Source organism: Rutidosis leptorrhynchoides, chromosome 4 (assembly GCF_046630445.1).
Source record: "Rutidosis leptorrhynchoides isolate AG116_Rl617_1_P2 chromosome 4, CSIRO_AGI_Rlap_v1, whole genome shotgun sequence".
NCBI lineage: Eukaryota > Viridiplantae > Streptophyta > Magnoliopsida > Asterales > Asteraceae > Rutidosis > Rutidosis leptorrhynchoides.
Genome location: NC_092336.1, coordinates 247,737,510 through 247,750,772, shown reverse-complemented (window position 1 = coordinate 247,750,772; position 13,263 = coordinate 247,737,510).

Sequence of the window (13,263 nt, the reverse complement as noted above, 5' to 3'; positions counted from 1 at the left end):
AGGTATTTGACCTCTATATGATACATTTTACAAACATTGCATTCGTTTTTGAAAGACAAACTTTCATTACATCGAAAGTTGACAGCATGCATACCATTTCATAATATATCCAATTATAATTGACTTAATAATAATCTTGATGAACTCAAAGACTCGAATGAAACGTCTTTTGAAATATGTCATGAATGACTCCAAGTAGTATCTCTAAAATGAGCAAATGCACAGCAGAAGATTTCTTTCATACCTGAGAATAAACATGCTTTAAAGTGTCAACCAAAAGGTTAATGAGTTCATTAGTTTATCGTAATCAATCATTTCCATAATTTTAATAGACCACAAGATTTCCTTTATTCAATAATCATACACTCGCAAGTGTTTAAAAATCATTCATATGGATTGAACACCTGGTAACCGACATTAACATCACGCATATAGAATATCCCCAAAACAGAAATCCATCTGTATAATATAAACTCGAAGTACTAAAGCATACCATTTTCCAGTATGGGGGGATTTAGTGCCCGTAGATCTACCTTTAGGATTCGCGTTAATTAGGGTGTCTGTTCCCTAATTCTTAGGCTATCAAGCTAAAAGAGGAGATATTCGATTCGATAATCTAACCATAGAATGTAGTTTCGACTACTTGTGTCTATTTCGTAAAACATTTATAAAAGCAGCGCATGTATTCTCAATCCCAAAAATATATATTGCAAAAGCATTTAAAAAAGGGAGCAAACGAAACTCACTATACTGTATTTTGTAGTAAAAATACATATGACGGCATTGAACAACTGAACAATGCAGGGTTGGCCTCGGATTCACGAACCTATATCATTGGTATGTATATATTAAAATGTATAATCGCAATCGAACAATTTATTATATCTTAATTTATATATTATATATTTAATTTGTGGTTACATTCAAAATGGTTATTATTTATATAGTTGTATTAATATATCCATACTTGTTTAATGTTATATTAAAAAAAATCGATAGTTTGCTATTTGTAAGTATTTATATAAATAATATTAGTAAATTTGATATATATAGTTATGTGAAATTTTAATATAATTATAGTATACGTAATAAGTATATTTTATGTACAAAATATTTATCTGCTTAAAAAGGTAGTTTTCGAGATTAATAAAGATAATATTAATAATCATATTATTTAATAATAATACTTATTTTGATAATAATATTAATAATAACAATGATAATAATAATAATTATAATTGTAACTAGGGTTATGATAACGATAATAATAGTAATCCTAATCATAATAATTATAGTAATAATACAACTACTAGTAATAATAATTATAATAATAATAAAAATATTCATACTTGTACCTATAATCATAATAATACTAAAAATCATAATTTTACTAATAATCATAGTAATACTAGTAATGACGGTAATAATATTAATAATAATATTAATAATAATATAATACCTATGTTTATAATAATCCATAAATTCTATTAATGATAGTAATAATAATGAACTTAACTCTAATAATAATAATTATTAACAATAACAATAATAATAATAATAATCATAGTAATAATAACAATAATAATAATAATCAAAGTAATAATAACAATAATAATAATGATAATGATAATAATAATTATTAAAAATGGAAACTACCTTCTTAAAAATGAATTCTGATAAAATTAGCCCACTGCAGGGCTCGAACCCTCGACCTCTCGAACACACACAAACACTCCTTACCACCCAGCCATTTCTCTCTTTCTGATTTTATACGTAACCTAATTATATTTATACTCTTTTAATTATCAGTTTCCATTTTCTTCCTCAAATCAAACTTGAATCGACCAGGAAACAAAACACATAACAATTAATCATTTAAATGGTTTTTAGGACCTATAATCGAAACAAAATGGATTCATGATGATTAAGATTAACAGAAAAAAATAAACGGAGGTATCTGTGCATTCTTTGAAAACGCGATGAATAACCAACCATTGATTTTGAATTCAAGATCGTTATAACTTGTGCTTATAACATGAAATAGATTGTAAATGATTTCTAGAAACTATCTGAGCCATCAATTTGAATTGAAACATCAACACGAATACAAATTTTGCTATGAACACATTAGTTGACTTTTGAATTTTTAAACTTTGACTCAAGAATTGAAGCTTGATAATAAGAATTGGAATACAAGATTTTGCAGAAAGATTGTTTTGAATATTACTAACAAAACTGAATTTACACATTTTGGGATTTCATTCGCATTTGAAGTTTTTTAAAAAAATAAGAACAAAACAGAGGTAGAAAGCTGTAAAAAAAATCATTCTGTTTTTGATTCAACCGAAATAATCTAGTAGCTGTTATAGTTGAATATTGGTGATAGCAAGTTGGATTAATTCCCTTTTGAACACAAGCTAATCGATTCCTTTTATGAATGGCAATCTGTCGACATTATAATCGGGCCAGAAGGAAAAGAACAAAATAAATAAAAAGCAGAAAGGGAGGCGTACTGGTTACCATTATCAATCTGATTTTTGATGTAACAGAATCAGATAAGAACAAGAATTATATAAAGCTTGAAGTTTATACAAAACAGAAATTGATACATTAACAGTTTAATTTTTAACATCTTTTGTATTTAACTAAAATTATTTTATATAAATAAATTGTTGATTTCCAATTCATACGCGTTTATATATTCTGTATAAAATTAATAATTATTAATATAATTAAATAATAATAATTCAGTTTATAATATTATAAATAATAAAATACTAATAATATTATTAATAATAATATTAAGGATCAAAATAATACTAATAGTAAAATGATATCAATTTTTAATGGTATTTAATGATAATAATAGAAATAACAAGAATAATGATATTAGTAACAATATGGTTAATAAAAAATATTATTAATAATAACATTAGTAATTGTTAATGATAATAATAATTTATATCAATATTAATGATATTAATAATACTAATTTTAATAATATTAATATTATTCATGATAATAATACTATATGTAATAATACTATAACAATTTATATATATCAAATTTCATATCTATATATAATAATATTAATAATGCTAGTATTGATATTAATATTGAAAGTAATAACAACATTATTAAATTTTTATACATTTTAATATATTATTATATAATATGGGTTTGTGTATTTAATAAGAAAATATAATTATCTTAATATTATAATTTCAAAATATAATATTTATAACTTTTATACATATTCCAATATACATACAATAATAATTGTATATGTAAATCATATATAGATTCATTTTATCATTACCCTCATTATTTTGTATATAATCTTACTTATTAAATTCTAGGGATTAAGTTGTATTTTATTATTCCAAATTATATATATATATATATATATATATATATATATATATATATATACACACACATATATATAGACATTTATTTACAACAATGGTTCGTGAATTGTCGGGACTAGTCAAAGGTATAAATGCATCTATGTAAATAGTTTCAAAATTTCTTGAGACCCGAATTAACAGACTTTGCTTATCGTGTCGAAATTATATAAAGATTTAGTTTAAATTTAGTCGACAATTTTCAGGTCGTCACATATAGATCCCTTTTTAATTGCTTTTTCAATCTATATTTTTGGGCTGAGAATACATGCACTTTATTTTAAACGCAATGGACACAAGTACATACTAAATTCTACACCGAGTTTGAACCGAAAATCCCTTAGCTTTGGTAACTAGTAACTGCCGGTTATAAGAACCGGTGGGCGCGAGTAGTGGTATATGGATCCATAGGGCTTGACATCCCCGTCTGTTCCAGGTATAGAAACCCTAGCCTGAACTATAAAATAGACATATGCTATTTGAGGTTAGTACACATTAGTTTTTCTTATATTGTACATGTTGGTTGCATGTATGTTAAAACAGGGGTACTTATTATATAGATGTTAAAGTTTAGTTACCAGGGTGCTCAATCTTGTAGAATATTTTGATAAACGTTTCTGGATGAAACAACTGAAATCTTGTGATCCACCTTTATATACAGAATATATGCAACATTAAAACTATGAACTCACAAACCTTTGTGTTGACACTTTTAAGCATGTTTATTCTCAGGTTCCTAGAAGTCTTCCACTGTTTGCTTATACGTTATACAATATATGTGCATGGAGTCATACATGCTTTATTCGAGAAAACTTTGCATTCACTAAATCATCACCATGTATCTTATTTTGACTAATTGTCAACGGATGTATTATGGTAAACTATTATATACGGTGATTGTCTATACGTAGAAATCATCAGACGTCGAAAACCTTGGATTTATATATTCATTTATGGTGTGCCTTTTCAAAAGAATGCAATGTTTACAAAACGGTCAAAACCTCACTATGAAATCAATGAATGATGTATTCGTCCAAGTGGATTTGGACGGGTCATCACAAGTTTCAATGACAAATGTTTTTGGTTATTGGAAAGTGATAAACACAATTTGGACCTATCTACTACAATTTGGACCCATCCACTAACTCACTACACATTTCAACCAAGGAATTCGGTGGACCACAGCTCACTCTCCCACTAACCATAAAATTCGGTCTAACAAACATACTAATTCTAATTAACAAAACCAAAACTAAAACAAAGAATAAACATAACAAATAGCACGAGAAATGACATCCTAATTAGTGACTAAACTCAAGGTCCTAGCTATGCACTTCCTCACGTGAACTTTAACATAAATACCGAACCGATTAACCCAACAATCACCCCCGTAATCGGTTAGTCCACACCACTCAGTTAGTCCACACTACTAGTTCACCACACGAGTATCATCTACCGCAGCTCCCCCGAACACGTTCAATACCATCTCGACTCACCCAGACACCTGACCTCTTTCCCGGTCATGTCCACAGTCATCTCGGTGTAAGTATTTACGAAAAAAGGAAAAAAAGAAAAGAAAAACTAGCCGTTTAATGGCTAGTTTTTGAAAATTCAAACTGTTAGATGTCACAGCGTCAGTACCCCGACAGTGTAAAATCGATGGAGTAACCGACGATGTGCCAGTTTCGACCAACATTCGATCCCGACGTTGATTACCACTGACGAGGAAAAAAACTAGCGGACAACGAGTGCTCTAACGCGTGTTAGAGTAGTAAACATTATAGGTTACAATTTTGGTATGTAGTGTCTATAGCTACGTAAGTTAATTGGTCTCTTTGTTTTTTTGTTTTTTTTCGAAAAGCTACCATTTTATTAAAAAACCAAGAAAGAACAAAACTTGGGCACATCCAAGGCTACACGAACAAACACGATACAGTTACAAAAAATTACAGGAACAAATACAACAGATGCCGAGATTGCATCTATAAGCAACACAAGTTACAATAGATATTTTTTTGGATCGATGAGCCACTCGTTCCAATCAATCTTAATGCCTTTTACTCTCCGCGAAATCCAATCAAAGGAGAATAATTGGATCTCGTTTAGAGCAACCGGTGCGCTCCAACTTTGATTTCAGAACACCATGTTATTACAATTCTTCCACATCAAGTAAGCACTAACCCAAAAAATTGCTTGCAAAATGCTTGAACCCACAGATAAAGTATCAGTACATATTACCACAAAATACCTCTTGCAAAGTGAACACCGAGAAGTTACCGAGTTTCCACCAATTATATATACTGGTCCATATCTCTTGCGCCAGACTACAATAAATAAGGATATGTTCTACCGATTCCAAGTCGTCATCACAAAGAGGACAACGGACACTATGTAAATCAATACCTCTTCTATCTAATTCGACTCGTACCGGTAGTCTCTTTTATAAAGCTCTCCATGTGAAGATCTCGATCTTTTTTGGAATTAGGGTGTTTCGGTTGGTTTCGACACCCCTATTGAAGGCTTCCTCGAATACCTTTTCTTCAATTATTGACGTCAACCTTTTTACTGAAAACCTTTCGTTCGTAGCCAAATTCCAGCTCCATGAATCTGCCTTTCCTTGAACAAGCTAAACCGTATCTAATAACTTGTTTAGCCACTGCAATTCATCACCTGTACATCCAACAGGAGCCCATGCCCATTCCCAATTTGGGCCAGAACCGAATTCACCATCTGCCAGTTCTGTTGATGATCGTCCAGTATCCACAACATGTTCCATAACAGTAACATTAGGCCTTGTTTCAAGCCTAAAGAGTCTTGGGGAAAGTATCCTAAAACAATTGTTTCCAAGCCAATGGTCATTCCAAAAAGAATTAGAGTTTCCGTCACCAATCGTCTTTGAGAAGGATGTTTTGAAATTCACTTGTAAATCTTCAATAAGTTTCCCTACACGAATTATGTTATTCCAAGCCTCTAAGGTCGGTACATTAGAGGCCTCACTTCCCGACAATAGGTTACCATGAGTACCATAAATACTACGAATTAAATTAACCCATAGCGCGTTGGTTTCGGTTTTGAACCTCCTCCACCATCTACCCAAAAAGCAAGATTTTTTATTTTTAAACTCCCAATATTAAGCCCTCCCGCCCCATAAGGTGAAATGACATTGTCCCATTTAACCCATGACATTTTTGACCCCGAATCGCCCCCGCCCAAAAAAAAGAACGTCTCACACTCTCAAGGATATTTATAACACAAGTTGGGGCACGGAAGAGCGAGAAGTAGTACAATGGGAGACTATTAAGAACCGATTTAATGAGGACTAATCTTCCACCGAAGGACATCGAGCGTGATTTCCAATCCGATAGTCTATTTTTGAATTTGTTAATAACCGGTTGCCATGCACTTTAACAATACATTTTAGTACCGATAGGGATACTAAGGTAAGTAAAGGGAAATTTCCCGACTTGACAACCCATCCTTCTAGCAAGAGCTTCAACTTCCACCACATGTGTTCCCACACCATACAGACAACTTTTTTAAAAATTTACTTTAAGACCAGAAGATAACTCGAAACACTTAGAGGATATTTATGACAAATTCAAAAATAGGCAATATCAGTTTGGAAAGCAAAACTTTTAACCTTATTTGTGCAATCAAATGTGCAAGTTCTTGCAATGGAATCTATGAACCAGAAACGAGAGAAATGACAAAGCTAACCCAAAAAGTGTAGAAAACATGCATGAAAACATGTGTAGATACATATAGTTCTGTCATATCTATTGCTCATTATATCAAATTGTCTTATAAAATTTCTCGAATTCACGAGTCTTAAACTAGTATCTATATAAAGTAGGGGCACAAGAGAATATTATTACTATATTTTTATCCATTTATAAAATTGCCCAAATAATTTGGAACATTTCTAAACGGAATAATGAACAATAAAATTGTGACGGAGGGAGTATTATATATTACTCCATCCATTCCTAATTTTTGGTTCAGTATTCAATTTCAGGATGTTCCAAATTAATTTTTCACTTTCATAAATAGAAAAAAATAAGAAGATTAAGATGAATAGTATTAAAGAAGAAAAAGTAAGGGTAAACTGGAAAGCAAACGGAAAGTACATTACTTTTATGGTAGTTCTAATTGTATATGTTTATAGTACAAAGTAATTCTATTATGTCAAAATCTCGAACGAAGAAGATGAGATATACATCTAAATATCTATAAGCCCGTGCATTTATATAATATTTAAGAAATATTATAATAACGTAATTTTTTAAATTTATGCAGAAACTGTAAATTAATTATATATTATATAAAATATCATTTATAAATGATATTATAGTATTAATAAAGAAATATCTATATTATAATTTTTATTACAATAAAATACATTTTAAATAGCTAAACTCTAAACTCTAAACCGTTCGTGTTAATATATTCAATCTAAACCATAATTTCTAAACCCTAATTTCTAAACCAGAAATCCTAATTTCTAAACCCTAATAGCTAAACCATAATGTTTAACCCCTTAAATTCTAAACCATAATTTCTAACCCCTTAAAAAAAACTCAGAATCAAAACATCCATGCATTGAATGTTTTTATTTTTTTCTTCGAGCGTTTTACCGCCAAAATAATAACATTCATCACAAAGTGTCATTTTTAAATATTCATATTTTCATGTGATCTTGATGGCTGAAATTTTTTTTTGAAAAAAATGAAAAAAATTTACTTCCCTCCACTTTCCCCCAAAAAAGTGTTTCCCTCTTAATTAAATCTCTCTCTCTCTCTCTCTCTCTCTCTCTCTCTTATATATATATATATATATATATATATATATATATATATATATATATATATATATATATATATATATATATATATATATATATATATATATATATATAGTTATAATCAAGAGGGAAACACTTTTTGGGGGGAAGTGGGGGGAAGTAATTTCTTTTCGTTATTTTTTTGAATTTTTTTTTCAAGCATTAAGATCACATGAAAACATGAATATTTAAAAAAAGACATTTTGTGATAATGTTATTATTTTGGCAGGAAAATTCTCGAAGAAAAAAATGATAACATTCTTTGCAATGAATGTTTTGCTTTCTGAGTTTTTTTTAAGGGGTTAGAAATTAGGGGGTTAAAAATTTGGATTTAGCTATTAGGGTTTAGAAATTAGGGTTTTGAGTTTAGAAATTAGGGTTTAGGGTTTAGAAATTAGGGTTTAGATAGAATTTTTAACACGAATAGTTTAAAGTTTAGGGTTTTGAGTTTTGGGACTAAACCCAAAACACTAAACCCTAAACTCTAAATTGGGCTAAATTTTGAAAAAAAACACTTCACGAAAAATTAAAACAAAACAGTGCAAATAAACTCTAATTAAAATATTACTCATGATGAATGTTATCATTTATTTCTTCGAGCGAGGTTCCGCCAAAATAATAATATTCGTCACAAAGTGTCTTTTTTAAATGTTCATATTTTCATGCGATCTTGATGTTTCAAAAAAAAGTTCAAACAAAATAAAAAAAAAATTCTTCCCCCACTTCCCTCCATTAAAGTACTTCCCTCTTAATGATGACTATATATATATATATATATATATATATATATATATATATATATATATATATATATATATATATATATATATATATATATATATATATATATATATATATATATATATATATATATATATATATATATATATATTATATTAAATCGTTTAAAACAATACTCCTTCCGTCCCAAAATAAGTGTCTACCTTACTATTTATATGTCCCAAAATAATTGTTCACTTGCAAATAATAACTACTAAATATCATTAAACTCTCTAATTTACCCCCATTTATTACTCACATTCACTCATATTAAAAATAAATTCAGTCAAACTTATCTTTAATATAAAGACAAAACTGACATTAGACACTTAATTTGGGACGGAAGAAGTATTATTCATGAACATTTAAAACAATTTTATAAAAATAATATGATATAATATATAATATTGTTAATATAATTATAACATATATGGTTGTTAATATATATATATATATATATATATATATATATATATATATATATATATATATATATATATATATATATATATATATATATATATATATATATATATATATATATATATATATATATATTTTATATAATTAAATCTGTACATTAGATTAAATTTGAAAATCTAATTATTCAATTAATATATGAAAATAATTGATACTAACATGTGGAAGAAAAAACGGAGGAGTTGACACTTGACAGAATTAATAAAAAGTTAATACATGGGATCTTTATTACGCGCTTTATATAATGTAATAAAATAATATATATTTTAATAATATCTAAATAAATAAATAAATAAATAAATAAATATAAACATATAATATGTGAATTTTTTCCATGAAAAAAACAACCCGGTCTTATACTTTGATTATTGACCTTTTTTCTCATATGTTCCAACCCTAATTTCAAACTAAACACGCCTCCATCTTTTCTTCACGTTCACTTTGCAGCGTCGCCACCAGTATCCGGTATCTCGCCGGAGGTCTGGTAGGTATTTGTTTTCGTACCATCTCCCTTCTCTCTCATTCCGCCTCCTTTCCCACTTTGACTTCGAATTTCTTAGCTTTGAATCTCTCAGCTAAACCAAACGTATGAAGGAGCTATCTCTAGGTTAACTGGAAGTAAATAACTAATTGTTTTTTTATTAATATTTCTATATATCATAAAACCTAAACCTGACATTAACGTAGTTAATGTGACTTCTGTATTTGATTGACAAACTGTGTACTTTTTTTTCTTCACTAAATGTTTATTTTTAAGTAATTAATCATTGTGTTTCTATCCATCGAGTTTTTTAATAGAATTACTCCATATTCAAAACTTTCAAACATCTACTTATCTGATTACTTACATTTCTAAGCAAAAGAATAATACAAACACTATTATCCATAACCAATTTTGTTACAACTAATTATTTGATTTTTCTATGCATCCAAATATCGTTATCTATCCTAAGGCCTAAGTTTTTAGCTATGATGATTATGTGTTATTTGTATCAGATTGTTATGAAGCTCACGTGCTGCTCATGTGCACATTCAAGTCATGTGTAGAACATGTGCAATGTGCAGCATAGTTCAAATCATCAAGTGGGCAGGAGAATTTGTTGATAACAGATTCGTCAACAGAATCATCCAACTGATTTAGAGATTGTTGTTGTTATATAGTTAGTATGTTCAATTGATCAGTTAGGTATTCAATTGTATTTTCTTTTCCCCAATTGTACTCTAATTTTCGTTATCAATAAAACCCTAATTTCAACTCTCGAAGCTTATTCTTGTCTGAAGTTTCTAGATTGAGATTGAGTAGTTCTTCGATTCATCTTGAATTTAAGAATTACATAACAAATTGGTATCAGAGCGATTTCCTAGCTATGAAATCGATTCTTTTTCGACTCACAACAAACACAACAATGGCTGTTTCAACTAGGGAAAATTCTGGTGAAGATAGCAATTCACTTGAGACTTTGTGATCTACTGTAGCTGTTCTGAGTCAGACGGTAGCTGCAATGGCTACCAAATTAGATGACGTCATACTGCAACAAAGGTACCTGTCAACTAACAGAAATGGCGATGGTCAGGGCAATAGGAATACACAGATGGCTAGATTCACAAAACTGGAGTTTCTAAAGTTTGATGGAGATAATGTCAAAGAATGGTTATACAGGTGTAATCAATTCTTCATTGCAGACAGAATTGAGGAAAATGAAAAAGTGAGGCTGGCATCAATTCATATGTACAAGAGAGCCCTAGTATGGCATCAACAATTTGTCAAGACACATGGTGAAGAGGTCGATTGGCTAGCATATTCAGAAGCTGTGCATAAGAGATTTGGATCCACAATTGAAGATCCATTAGCTGAACTCAAGAATTTGAGGCAAAATGGATCTTTGAAGGTCTATAATGATGAATTTGAGCGATTGCTAAATAAGATTGAAGTAACTGATAAACAATCCATCAGTTTCTATTTTGCTGGGTTACAAAAAGATATAGAGCTTCCTGTGAGGATGTTTAAACGTCACACTTTGGAAGATGCCATGGGGTTGGCCAGGATGCAAGAAGAAACTATTGCTGCTACTAAGAGAAGGTACAACACTCCATTACTCCCAACTCCTAAGTCAACTGTTACAACCAGTACATCAAGGTTCAATTCACAAGGAAATGGGGGGTTAAAGGAGGGAAATAATCAAATGGCATTGGCTACATCATCCTATAACAACACATCAAGAATTAATTCATCACAGTATGCTAATAGGAGGCATTTGACTAAAAAAGAGTTAGATGAAAAATGTGCCAAGCTTTTGTGTTTTTATTGTGACCAAAAATATGCACCAGGGCACAAATGTAGTGGGCAATTGTATTCTTTAGCGGTATTAGCATGCACTGAACAAGAAATGGAAGATGGTGATGAAATTTTGTAACCAAATGTAGCCATGGATGATAACCATGAAATGTGAAGTTCAGAGTTTGAGAAACCATTGATTTCTTTAAATGCACTAACTGGTACCAACACTTATCAAACAATGAGAGTGGTGGAAACTATGCAGACACAAGTGGTTAACATTTTGATTGACTCTGGAAGTACTCATAACTTCCTAGATTTGCATACTGCAAAAAGGTTGGGTTGTAGGTTTAAAAGCACAGAACCAATGATGGTATTTGTGCCTGGTGGTAACAAAATAATGAGTTCAAGTGAATGTGTATGTTTTAGCTGGGTTAGCTGTGGTTAAACCTTTGTTAGTGATATGGTGTTAATACCATTGGGAGGTAGTGAGATGGTTCTTGGCATCCAGTGGCGTAAGACATTAGGAATATAAAATGGAATTTTGAAGAGTTGAAGATGTCTTTTGTCTATAAAGGAAAGAAATTGGAGTTGAGAGGGAAACACAAGATGCCTTCTCAACTACAGGAGGGAAAGGATATGGTTAAGTCTTTATCTCAACCCACTACCCAATGTAATGCTTTGCACTTATGTGTGTACCCTGCATCACTTTGGAATCTGGAATTACCAGCAGATAAGTTAAAAAGAGAAAAGGTCAATCCCTGCCCTGAAATTATAGAACTTTTGTCTACATTCTAAAGTGTATTTGAAGTACCCAATGGTCTACCACCCAAAAGATCATTTGACCATAGGATACCACTCAAACAAGGAACACAACCCATCAATATAAGTCCATATAGGCACCCACCTAGTAAAAAAGATGCTATTGAAAGCATGGTACAGGAATTACTAGATACTGGAGTAATTAGGGCTAGTCAAAGTCCCTATTCTGCCCCTATAGTAATGGTGAAGAAGAAAGATGGCACATGGAGGATGTGCATTGATTATAGGGAACTTAATAAACATACAGTCAAAGATAAGTTTCCTATCCCAATAATTGAGGAACTAATAGATGAGCTTAGTGGTTCCTGCTTCTTTTCCAAATTAGACCTCAGATCTGGATATCACCAAATTCGTATGTATGAAGATGACATTGCAAAGACTGTATTCAGAACACATGAAGGCTATTATGAGTTTTTGGTGATACCTTTTGGACTCACAAATGCTCCATCCATATTCCAGGCTTTGATGAATGATGTGTTCAAACCCTTTTTGAGGAAATTTACATTGGTTTTCTTTGATGATATCTTAGTGTATAGTCCAAGTTAAGAAGCACATTTGTCTCATCTGAAAATGGTATTGCAGACCATGGAAAAGCATCAACTCTATGACAAAATGTCCAAATGCACTTTTGCCACTCATGAGGTGGAATACCTAGGTCA